Source organism: Oryctolagus cuniculus, chromosome 9 (assembly GCF_964237555.1).
Source record: "Oryctolagus cuniculus chromosome 9, mOryCun1.1, whole genome shotgun sequence".
Lineage (NCBI taxonomy): Eukaryota > Metazoa > Chordata > Mammalia > Lagomorpha > Leporidae > Oryctolagus > Oryctolagus cuniculus.
Window position 1 is genome coordinate 5448620 of NC_091440.1, and position 12313 is coordinate 5460932.

The 12313-nt window shown below is 39.6% G+C and overlaps 1 long non-coding RNA gene across 2 annotated transcripts in view; it reads right to left on the reverse strand.

Annotated features, from left to right (window-relative positions):
- LOC138843750 (uncharacterized) overlaps positions 1–12313 on the reverse strand; it is a 148043-nt gene that overhangs the window by 59157 nt on the left and 76573 nt on the right. Inside the window, exon 4 of one of the 2 annotated variants that reach the window (XR_011378709.1) lies at positions 799–3649. The exons of the other annotated variant lie outside the window; for it this stretch is intronic. This is a non-coding gene — a long non-coding RNA (uncharacterized lncRNA). Of the gene's footprint in view, positions 1–798; positions 3650–12313 lie in introns of those variants that run through there. 2 annotated transcript variants of the gene reach the window in all.

Below are 12313 nucleotides of genomic sequence, written 5' to 3' on the forward strand. Positions count from 1 at the left end.
TTTCTCATCCAGTTCACAGGAACACTAAAGTAAGGTCTTTAGGAGGTAATTCTGCCAGAAGTGAAACATTATAAATGCTGTTATAAAACCTCCAAAGTTCAACATAGAAATTCATGTATGCTGTTTTGCTTTTACTGATAACATGTAATATAAGTTGTGGTCAAGCACAATATTGTGGTAAAACAATGTCTTTACTAAGTTAAGAAACAGGTGAATTTGGTTGTGTATACACATAATTCCATCCAAATAAACTTCAATACTTGATCAAATATAGAAGGATTATAAATATTTTAGTATGTGCATACCTGAAAAAAAATCAACTCCAAAAGTTTTAGACGAAGTTGGCATGGAATACAGAAGAGATCTCAGCATGGAGGTTAACTCCCTTAGCTCCACACATCATACCAGGTTTGTTTGATGCAGTCCAATATGCAAGATGTCCTGAACTTTGCTAACGATTCTTTATATTTTGACATTTATTCAAAAGATCAATGAAAAATCTAACCAGATTACTAATGAGTGGCATGTCAAAGTGTTAGTTTATGAAGTTTTGGGAAAATTGTAATTTAATTGCAATTCTGAATTGCAAGATATTGCCAATTGTCCCTAAACACAATTAACATAATAGGTAAGAAGTCAAATATTTAAGATTTAAATTTTATATTCTAGAATTACATTTTGTAGTAAACTGACAGCCTCAATATCTGTTACAGTCCTATTTAAGCAAATAAATTTGTAGTTTAAGAACTTGAATGGAGAATGGCAGTGAATTTGAAGCATCTAAGTTGAATTGCCTTAAACAAGATCTTACGTAAACATTTATTGAGTAAAGGTATCCTAAAATTGAAGTACATGGGGAAATAATCTGAAATATTTAAATATTTAACATAAAAACAAGAGATTGTCTACACAGAAATTGCCAAATTAGCATTTAGAGAGAATGTCATTATCATTCACATTGATTGGCTGTGTCAGTTAAGAACTAGAAAAAGCTGCTCATTACAAGTGTTCTACCCCCTCATGAAAGTTTACTGAACCCATTCTTGATTTTAATGAAACACCGACAGGATCCGATAGAGAAATCGGTATATTTTGCAAATTCTTCAAGAAAATAACTTTGTACATTTCCCTAGTATCAAAAATGAATATTTCAAATAGTGCATTCATTTTGCTTCCTGTTATCTGATGTATCTAGCTCTTCACTCTCCAAATGAGAGTATTCCCCTTTCTGATGCTTTCCACATTGAAATGTGTGAACATTTTAGTCCATCTTTCACAGGCACTGCTTTTATGACTTCCGAGTAGATTCAGTTAACAAGTAGTATGTTATTAAATGCTGCTTTTCAAAACCAATTCTTTTTATAAACTTCAGAGGCAGAGAGAGATTGTCCATCTGCTGGTTTGTTCCCTCAAATACCCATAAGAGCCAGACCTACGCCAGGGTGAAGAGCCTAGAACTCTTGTTCTAGCCTTGTAACTCTGTCATATATACATGCAACCTATTCTTTCAGATGTATTTTCCTTCCATTTCAATAACTCCTCGATAATATTTAAATGCTCAAATGTTTTCTAGCCTTAACATGAATTCACACTATTCATCTTTATATCTAAGAGGTGCACCTTGTGCACTTTATAACTAAGAAGTGCACTTCAGCAGAACTGATCAAAGGAACAACTTGAACCAACACCTCTTAGAAAACCAGCTGCCATGGTGAAGTCAAGGTTAATAAAATGATCTCCCTATAATGGAGATGAACCTTAAGCATCATGTGCTAAGTAACAGAAGCAGACATCAAAGACCATGTAGTTCACAATTCCACTGTGCGAGAGGTCTTAGCAATCATGGGGAAGAAAGTACATTGTGGTGTCTGGGGCCAAGGAATGAACACAGGGATTGACTGGAAATGAACACAGTGGGTCTTGAGTGATGAAAATGTACTAAACTAAATTATGGTAAGCGCTTGCATAGCTAAGTTTACTAAAATTCATTGAGTTGTACTTAAGAGTGGATTTTATGGTATGCAAATTATACCTCAATAAAGTTTTAAATGTTTATCAAGGTGGCAGTACAGGTTGATGAATTCAGCCAGTTGGCACCACCAATATAATTTTCAGGATTAGAAATTATAGGCTCTCTGCATGTGAGTTCGGAGGCAGCACTGAATTTTTCACATTTTAAAATTCAATTTTAATTAAATTAGCACTGGGGAAAAGACCTGCACACTGAAAATTACAAATATTAGTGAACTAAAAACAATCAAAATATAAAGACTTAACTCTCCTTGTGTAGGAAGGTGATAAGTTTTAAGACTGCAGTATGGTTGAGCAAAGAAATCTTCAGATTCAATGCAATCGTTTTCATAATCTCAAAGACCATGGACCATATGTTGGGAAAGTTATCCTAAGATTCATAGAGAATTTCCAGGGACACTAATGCAGGAGGCAAATTGCAAATATGTGTGGGCCCCTAACACAGGATGGATATTGTGCTAAGTGCTTTACAATGAATGTGCTCTATAGAGAACCTAAATTATTCAGGTTCTTGTAATTAGTTTCTTTTCTATTCACTCATTGTCCCTTCACTCCTATCATTTGACAACTTAAATAATTCCTTATGTTCCACTCCCCTCCCCATAGTTTCTGGTCAGCAAGATGTTAGAGGCTCTTTAAGATTCTTTACTTTTTTGTACATGAAAGAACCAAGTGCAATTACTTGTAGGAAGCTATGAAAGTTTTGCTGTTTCCATCTAACGCTTCTAACCTGTGAATGTTACTGAGGGACTAAAAATCAGTAAAGCACACATACCAGTCTTAGTTACAAGAATCGGTGCAATTTTGCCACCCTTGATTTCTGGACATCTATGGGAAGTTAGTCATGCATGTGAGACCAGGGCATTATTCACTTCTTTGTGCAGTCAGGAGAAAAGACCAGAAAGGAGCTAGTTAATAAAAAAAAGATAAAAAGTCCAGTGGGGAGAAATTGAACATATCAACCATGAAATTGTGTTAATTTGATAATTAAAGTGTCTTAGTTCAAATGTAGATTCTGGACACTTAACAAAATGGTGACAAAATAATTAGGAGTGAAGGCATATTACACACGCATTAATAGTTGGAACGGGTAAAGTGTAAAGCTCCCTTCAAGAAAATGCTTTTTAACAGCCCAGAGCAATTATGCATAGACCTCATATTATTTCATCATTCCAAGTGGATCTGGGCAGACAGACAAGGAGCCTTTCTAGTTCGCCCGAGTCCTGAAGGGCACAATCAGAAGCAGGAGGATGGAGATGAAAGCAGGGATGTAGACAAGAGAGCAGTGCAGAGGATGAGCACGGAGCCCGCCTGCCAGCCTTCTCCCTCGAGTGGCTTCTCCTTCCGCCCTCTTTGTTCTCGCAGTCCTTCACCTTGCTCTTTCATGTGTTTGTCTCCTTTAAGATTCACTTCGGTCTATTTGTAAATTCCATCTTCACTCTTTTCCTTCCTCTCTCCTCGTAAAAACATTCATTAAGGCAAGAAAACTCTTGAGAAGAATGAAAATGAATGGTTTAATATTTGTACTGAATTCAAGAGGTGGAGTTGAGGACAGGAGACCAATGCATCATTTCTTTATCGCTCAAATGAGATGCAACCTTAGGAGAAAATGGCAGACCTGGGGATAGAAATAGAGGGCTTTCATGAGAAAAGGTAATTCATTACACTGCCTATTGTTCCGTGGCTGAGTGTGCGGGCTGATATTTGTACAGTTTCAGCTGGGTAATTGGGTTCTCTTGCTTTGTCTCTTTCCCTTGAGAAGCTTAAATTTTTCCTTTTATAACTATAATACAAAGATGAGTCAGTGGCCCAGTTTTTTAAAAAGTCAATTTTTTTTTTAAACAGGATAGTTAGAAGCAAAATGGCCTCAATTCATGCCATGGTCTTCCCTGTACAAAGCACGTTGGGACTGCATTTAAGTGCATTTGATTAAAGATGAGGAAAAGTAAATATGTAGTATTTTATTGCATATCAAAGCAATATTCATCAAGTCTGTTTATATGATCAAAACAGTCACTTCACTTACTACTTACTCACCAATCCCTGGAGTAAGGTCCATTCATACTTTATTTGTTATGCATAAGGCAACTGAGGCTTAACTTGGTGGGTTATTTAGAGAGTTCATTGCTAGACTTGAGAAGATAAAGGCCTTCAGCACGCAGAAGGGGATGGGGGTTCAGAGAAATTAATTCCTTCGCCCAAGTCTATGCTTCTAACTAGGAGCAAACTTGAAACTAGGATTCAATCTTGGTGAGTGCCCAGGCCACCAGATCAAGCCACTTTCTCATTTAGCACAACAGTGGTGCAACCAGCATGGAAATGCAGATGTTTCGCATGCACCTTTTCATTCTCCTTTAAGTATCTCATGGAACAGAATTCCTGCTTACAACATATTTGGATGGTGAGGGTAAGGTGGCATGGCCAGTCGGGCCCAGCCCTCATCCACATAAAGCAACCTCAATCTCTCAGGATGCTGTGAGAATTGTTAGGACAACAGAGATCTCATCAGTCTTGTTTTTCTCAGAATAATTTCTGAATACAGCCCACTATTTCTTCATCTTCTCATACTCTAGCAAAATTAAGATCTACTTCACACAAAGGTGATTTAGTAGTTGTTCTTTATAGTTCTTGAAAAGATTAGCTTTCCTACATTGTCCCACTAGTCCCCATGGACTTTGAAGCAGGCAGTGGGCATCTGTTTTCCTTTGGCACAGTCTTGAACTAAAGCAGACAGGAATCACAAGTGTATACACACAGTAACTCCTTATTTCTCTCTACTATAATTAGTCTTTGTATAGTGGTATTTTATGTCTGACATGCCCGAGACAACACACATGATATATTGCGTCATTAAGGGTGGTTTTCTAAGAAAACAACTATTTCCCTCTGGTGGCTTCTGGTGAGTTATCTACCTCTCTGCCTCAGTTTCCTCTTTTGTCAAAGTGAGGCTAACCAGGAAACCCACTTCAAAGGCCCGTCATAAAAAAGTGCATGACTTGATTTGCAAAGCCTTCACAGTCATGACTATGCATGAACATGTAGCAGCTGCTTACCATTTTTCCCTGGAAAGATGCTGAGGTTGTAAGTTAACCGTCCTGGGTATCCATGGATAGTGGACACGTGGTGAACAATCTGTACTGATCATGAGACCCGACTGCCTTCCCACCCCTGCTCCAGGTTGCTGCACTTCCTGCTGATTTTTGGTCCTAAGGGCTTCTACATTAGCAGTGGGGAAAACCTGAACTCAGCTCTTGCTCATTCAACCTCAGCATTCCATATGATGTGAGGAGATTCACGAGGCAAGGATTGGAAACCAGTGTGCCTTGGAAGTAGTCAACATCATGCTTTTTTTGTGGAAATGCATAGTTTTATTAATATTTAATGTGTTTATGATGAGACTCAACCCAAACCAGTTTCCAAATCAAATCATTCCCTCAGTAATTTGTCAGAACAGAGAACAAAAGCATTATTGACAGGGTACTTTGAATGAAATTATAATCAGTTAGGCATATGAGTGCACTAACTTTGGATGAGTAATTAGATAGCTAGTTATGTTGAAAACAGAACTGTGTACTTACTGAGATGACCACAAAGTTTTCTGAGAGTGGAGTTGACTATCAGTTGAGCATATGTTTGTATTGGATGACCCAAGTTCACCTATCGCACCAAGATATGTGGGAGTGTGACTGGAGTCTGTTGGGACTTATGACCATTCTCTATCCAAGGCCTCTTTTTCAAAACATCTGCCATGCCTGGCAGATTTGTTATTCCATCTCTTCTCACAGCCTGCACACACATGCACACCTGCCCACCACCACCAAAATCCCAATTACTTCTGCTTAAAGTTTGGAGTCTCCACCATTGTAAGTTAAACAAGAGAAATAACACTGATTGTGCTGTAGATGAATCTTAATCCAGCCTGGAGAAATATCCAATGTCGCAGTTTCTCCTTTGAAAGGTGCTGCCTGAGGATCTGCTCGGATCATAGGCAACCTTGGAGCGCTCAGCAGTTCCGCTTTAGGCACCTGGTTCTAACTAGCACCTCTTCGGCAGAAAGCTGCACTCAGGATTTCTGGTTTTAAGTTCAAACCAATATTTCATAGCAATTGTGTTGTCAGAATTCGGGTCAGGAAGATGGCAGATGTTAATTTAAACCAAAGCAGCAAAACCAAACTCTTCTCTTTTTTTCTTCTTTATCAAATTGGCAGCGCTACATAAATTCCAAACAAAACTGGGTTAGTGATACAAAACAAATGAGACATTTTTAAGGTATGTTGGTGTCCAGTAGATATAGATTCTAAAGTCAGACAAATGGAGGTAAAGTGATGGTCTCAGTATTTCAGAAAATAACATCGTCATATTGCTTTATTTGAAAGAGTGAACACAGTGAGCCTCGTTTGTCTGAAAAAGCTTATCCTGTTGCCCTTATCGCCCAATGATTATAAGGTCAGTTCCCAGAGAAAGGGCATCTGGCTTTTTAGGGTACTATTAACTGAAATAGTGACTTTTAAACCTAAGCAATTATTTAAGAATTATCTATTGCAGTCTTCAAAATCAGTCACCAATTATTTGACCACTGTTTGAAGATTATCAGGTGGAATTACTTGTCTGATCAATATTCTGTTCCCATGAGACCAGTATGCTCAGGGTCCCCAATGCCTTTCAGACTTGTGTGTTGACCAAACACTGCCACTAGGGTTGAACCATCACTGACTGCCAAGCTGTTCTTCAGGCCGATGTGAGATAATCTTATCTGATTGGCTATTTTATTTCGATTATTTTGTTGACCTTTTCCTCACCCAAGAAAGCTTTTAGGAATGTGGGCACTCCCCCTGAGGACATCGAAACATTATTGACTTTAGATTAGGTCCTTTGGAGGTCTTGCTTAAGGAGATGTCTCAGGCTTCCGCATCCTGCCGGGAAGAGACTCGGGCCCCAAGGCCAAAGGCGGCAAGTTCCTGGTTGCCATGCAAACCGCTCTGCACTCAGGCAGCCAGGGAGCCCCTGCCTTTACCAGGTCAGCCTGCAGGGGAAAATTTAAGAAAAAACTTAAAAATTTTTTCCTTACTGAGGAATGATCAAAGACAACTTAAGCTGTGAAAGAGAACATAGGTTCCACGAAAGTCTTTATGGAAACATCGGTCAAGATTGGAAAGTCACACGTGAAAATGTTAGACATGTTGCTCTAGCTGGTTCCCTTCATGCGAAGGTCTCCCCAGGCTTGGCCAAAGTCATCCGTCTCCATTGGCTCTTAAGGCTCTGACTGCTCCCACCTCCAGAGTAGCAATATCTTCGTTTTTAACAGGAGAGGGCTTAGAAAAACTGATAAGCAAAAAAGCGGAAGCCCAGTAGAATAAGTTGGCCGTGTGCTTCGTTTGTAGTGGTAGTACTTTAGTAGCCATGAATCAGCACTTTCCAAGCTTTAGGAAATTCTGTCCAGCATCAGTCTCTGCAGTACAGAAGGGGCTATGAGAACACCTGGACACGAACATTTTTACTTAGTCCAGGCCACTGCTACCAATCTGTATGACCTTCCACAAGCCAGAGTCTGTACCCTCTACTAAATGCCTTAAGTTCAATGAAACTAAAGTTAATAGATGTTTATCCAATGCCCCGAAAATGCCTAGAGGCACAGGAGGGATCTTCAAAGCGTTCCTAACACACATTATGAATAGACTGTGCATGGATTTCAAATTGTTTGCACAGCAAACTTGTCATTTAACTTTTCATGAACTTGCTAGAGATTTGAGAGGGGAAGGAAAACAGATCTTCCATCCCCTGGTTTACTCCCCAGATGGTTGCAATGGCCAGGCCAACGCATCTGGGTCTCCCATGTGGGTGGCAGGGGCCCAAGAACTTGGCCATCTTCTGCTGCTTTCTTAGGCACACTAGCAGGGAACTGGATCAGAAGAGCAGCAGCCAAGACAGGAAGCAGCACCCATGTGGGGTACCAGCGTCACAGGCAGCAGCTTTACCCGCTCTGCCACAACACTGACCTCTCAAACTTCTTGAATGCACCTTTGTATGCTTGATCTTATGAAAAAATGAGGAATTCAGGAGAAACAAAGTGACTTATTGATCAAGGGTTAATGACATTGGTGGTTTAGATACGACGTTGCTCCAAGTGTCTGCTGTGTGTGCATTGCATACATGTTTTATGTGTATGTGTGTATGTACAAGGTTGTGTCCTATATTTGCTAAAACTTATGCTCTCTAAGACATGTTTAATTCAGATTGCTAACTTTACTCAAATCTAAAGCAAAAATATTTTTGAATCCTTATGCCTAGTTTAACACTTTTCTGTATCCGATTTTTCTGTGTTGCCAATTATGTTATTCTACTTGGCAATATGATTTGTATTGAGAAATATGTTTCCCTGGGTTTTAGTATAATGTAGTATACATTTTGCTGAAGTAAATGCGTATGTACATACTTTAAATTGTGCCCTCAAACTGAGATGATTTGGTCTATTAAGAGCTATTACTCAGCCCTTTGTAGAAGGGAAGTAAACTTCTATTAACTGTAGGAATTCATGTTCCAATAGTTATTTCTGTATACAGCATTTCATAATTTAGAATGCAAAGTATACTTTCACTACAACTTATTTATAGGGACAGTTACTGAAGCCAGTGCTGTAGCTACAACGGATTCATTAGGCAAGTTATATTTCAGTATGCATTCATAAAAGATGTAACCTTCAAAAAATGAATTGACAAAAGATAAGGGTTTCACACTTGGTCTTTTATCAAGTTTTCAGACATCACTGGCTAGTGAAGTCTTTCTTCTAAGAATCATTTAAACTAAGATTAGAATGACTTTGTTGCATTTTATGGCTTTACAGTTTGTGGGGATATGATAAAAGACTATTAAGACAATAAATGGATAAATTCCTTCTGGCAACTTATTAACTACTCTCCAGTTAGGCTAACATAGAACTGAGAGGCTAGGTCACAAGAGTGAGCTGTCAGATCCCTCCCATGTATTACAAAATCCAGCATTACAGCACTTATGCCTGGTGTGTGATGGGTAGGTGTTGATACTGTACTAGAACAAAAATAACTCAAATGGCTGTACACCATTATTTACCCTTGAGTTTGTGACAGTCCGTTGCCAATGCTAAGCCAACCTTGCCAAAGTAAGACATTAGACGTGGTCTCTGGTTTCTGTTCTTAGTTTAGCATTTGCCATCCTGTGCTATGGATGAGAATTAGCAGCACTGCAGTTTCAACATGCCCCACCTCTGTGCAACACACACCAGCTGGAAAGGCTCAGTCCAAGGTCAAGTGTAGATCCGAGCGAAGGTGGTTCCTCCAAGAAGGCAAAGTTAAGTGTTTCAAGAAGTGCCCCCTTTGCCGGACCAGAGCATCTACAGCTGCTACACAGGTGGGAAAGCACCTGGCTTCCCAACCACCCAGACTGCAAGAGCACAGGCTTCTCACAGCTCCTACCCTTCCCAGGGAGGGGAGAAGGAGCACTGGGAACAAATTTCAAAAGTTGAACTCCCCTCCCACCCCGTGCCCCACACAGGTGGCTCCATAACCAATACCATCCTGGCGTGGGTCTACAGTATCCATCAACAGAGCTCTTCAAATCCCTGGGATGTAGTGTGTATCTTTCAAAAACGGTCTTTAAAAAGACAACCTTCCATACATTGTGACTGTAGAGTAGATTAAAAATACTGGATTGAGGGAGGGAAGTATGGGCTGTCTTCTTAGCATTATATCTATGAAATGTGAAATATGTTCTTATCAAAATTTTAAGAATGCGAATTTGTTGAAGTGAATTCTTATCCATAATTTTAGTCAATTGAAATAGTTTCTTTGCATTTTAATTTTCATCATGCTTTGTAAATGCAGAAACAAAGTTATATGAATAAGATTCATTTATTGTTTCGTATGCACTCAGCCAAGAGATGTGAAGAGATCTGAAGTAACAGGGCTATCGTGAGGAGTAAAAATGAGGAAATGTCATCTAATGACTTCATTTTCAGTCAACTTGGTAATTAAATTCTGAAACAAATGATTAAAGTTTGACATGATTATATTCCTGGTCCAGAAATAGATGACATAGATGTGTGGTAGAATTCAGTGTTCCAAGAGAAATCAAACTGAAAACTTGAGTTTCTCCTCTCAAAGTATGTAATTTAGGGTGGAAATGCAACATTCATACATAATTGCAGGGAAAGAATAATCAGGAAAGTATTATCTAAGATGACTGTAATGGCAACTGAGCTACTAATCATTATACAAAACAAATGAGTACCAGTATTTTCATTTGGCTTCTGTCTTTAAAATGCAATCAGAATGGCCATGCACACCAGAGCCGTTTGTTGCAGAGGTGTGAAGATTTGATAACAGAGCAGCTACTGTGCCCCATCTCACAGCTAAAGGTACTGAGGGCAGTGGCACCAGGCCAGTTGTACTTCACCGTTCGAGTCCTACCCAAACTGTAGCCAGCAGTGAGTTCCTTCAGCTCAGAGCTGGCTAAGGCCACAGCTGGACATTGCTGATGAAGCTTCAGGATGAGCCAGGTGGGCACTCACCACCTGAGTGACCCCGGCCATGACTTACCGTTGTCCTCATTTACTTTCCTGTGCCCCACTTCCCCACTCAGCAAAAATGGGATAACAAGATTCGTTTCATACATTCATTGGGAGAATCAGAAAGCACTTTGTACGAAGTAGGACCTATAGTTACATGAACACTATTATTTAAGGAATCATGTCGATTTCTAGGAGAGAACTCCCAAAGCATTTGTCCTCATTCTTTTAACATATAGCTACTCCATATCATTTAAAGATACTTCATGTTAGGCCGGAGCCGCAGCTCAATAGGCTAATCCTCCCGCCTTGAGGCGCCAGCACACTGAGTTCTAGTCCCGGTTGCCCCTCTTCCAGGCCAGCTCTCTGCTGTGACCCGGGAGTGCAGTGGAGGATGGCCCAAGTGCTTGGGCCCTGCACCCCATGGGAGACCAGGAGAAGCACCTGGCTCCTGCCATCGGATCAGCGCGGTGCGCCAGCCGCGGCAGCCATTGGAGGGTGAACCAACGGCAAAAGGAAGACCTTTCTCTCTGTCTCTGTCCACTCTGCCTGTCAAAAAAATTAAAAGATATTTCATGTTTAAGCACATACTTTCTCACACAAACAAGTTTACCATACCCACATATTCACCTACATAAGGAGTTTGACCAGTTGGTATTTGCACCGTGACATTTGCTGAAGAACAAAAACTCTGGTGCTATAATAACCTGTTATTTCTTGAAGTAGCCCAGCTGTGGATTCTATAAATTCATGTCATTAAGATGTACAAGATTTGTAATATCCGAATTACTGTGTAAAAATTTGATATGTAACAGTCCATTTCACTTAGAAAACTTCCTTGAATTTGCTTGAAGAAAGTTAAAGATAATAAGTAATAAAAACGTTAGCTTCCAATAGGATGATTCCAAGAGAATCATTATCAGAGCAGGGTAAAGCGGAAGTTCCATCTTTTAAAACGTGGCTCTTGGCTTTGATAATGTAAGTCTGCAATAGATAATCTCTTCCAAAAGATCAGATGAAAAAGCCCTCAAGATGTGTATGATTAAAAAGTATCAGCCACCTAATCCATCACCACGTATTCAGGATATTTCTGATACTCCCATGAATAAATTCTTTCCAGATTTTGCACACTCCCTCCTATTCACTAAAGGGCACAGCATTTTTGGTTCATTTGTGTACCCCCCCTTAACGATTTCTTTAGTCAGCCCCGATATTTACTGAGCACATACTAACAATGCGCACCAGGTGTTGCATAAGCTATGTTCTCATGCTGGAGGAGTTCAGCATTCTTGTAAGTTAGGACACAGACATCCCGTTTAGTGATGTGGGAAGAGGTGAGCGACATTCAGTCTCAGGACGAGGTTGGAGCAGGGGCGGTGTCACCCTGCCAGGTGTTCCAGGTGGCAGGAAAGTTTAAATGTTGCAGCAAAGGGAACCAAAACATACAGAATGGAAAATAGGATCGCCACTGTTTTAGATAGCAAATATGTTTAAAGTTTGCTATCAATGATTTGCCAGTTCTTTTAGGGCCTTTAAAATTTTATTTAAGTAACTTAGATTCAAGATCACAGCAAATGCATAATTACTACAACACAACTCATCAACACTCATGTTAATGTGATAATATAAAGAACAGATCCAATATATTTCAGATACAATTCTAATACTTCCCTCCCCTTTAATTTTTGAGATAACATTTTTAATTTACTTTACAGTCAAAGGCTTCATGCTCCACTAAATACC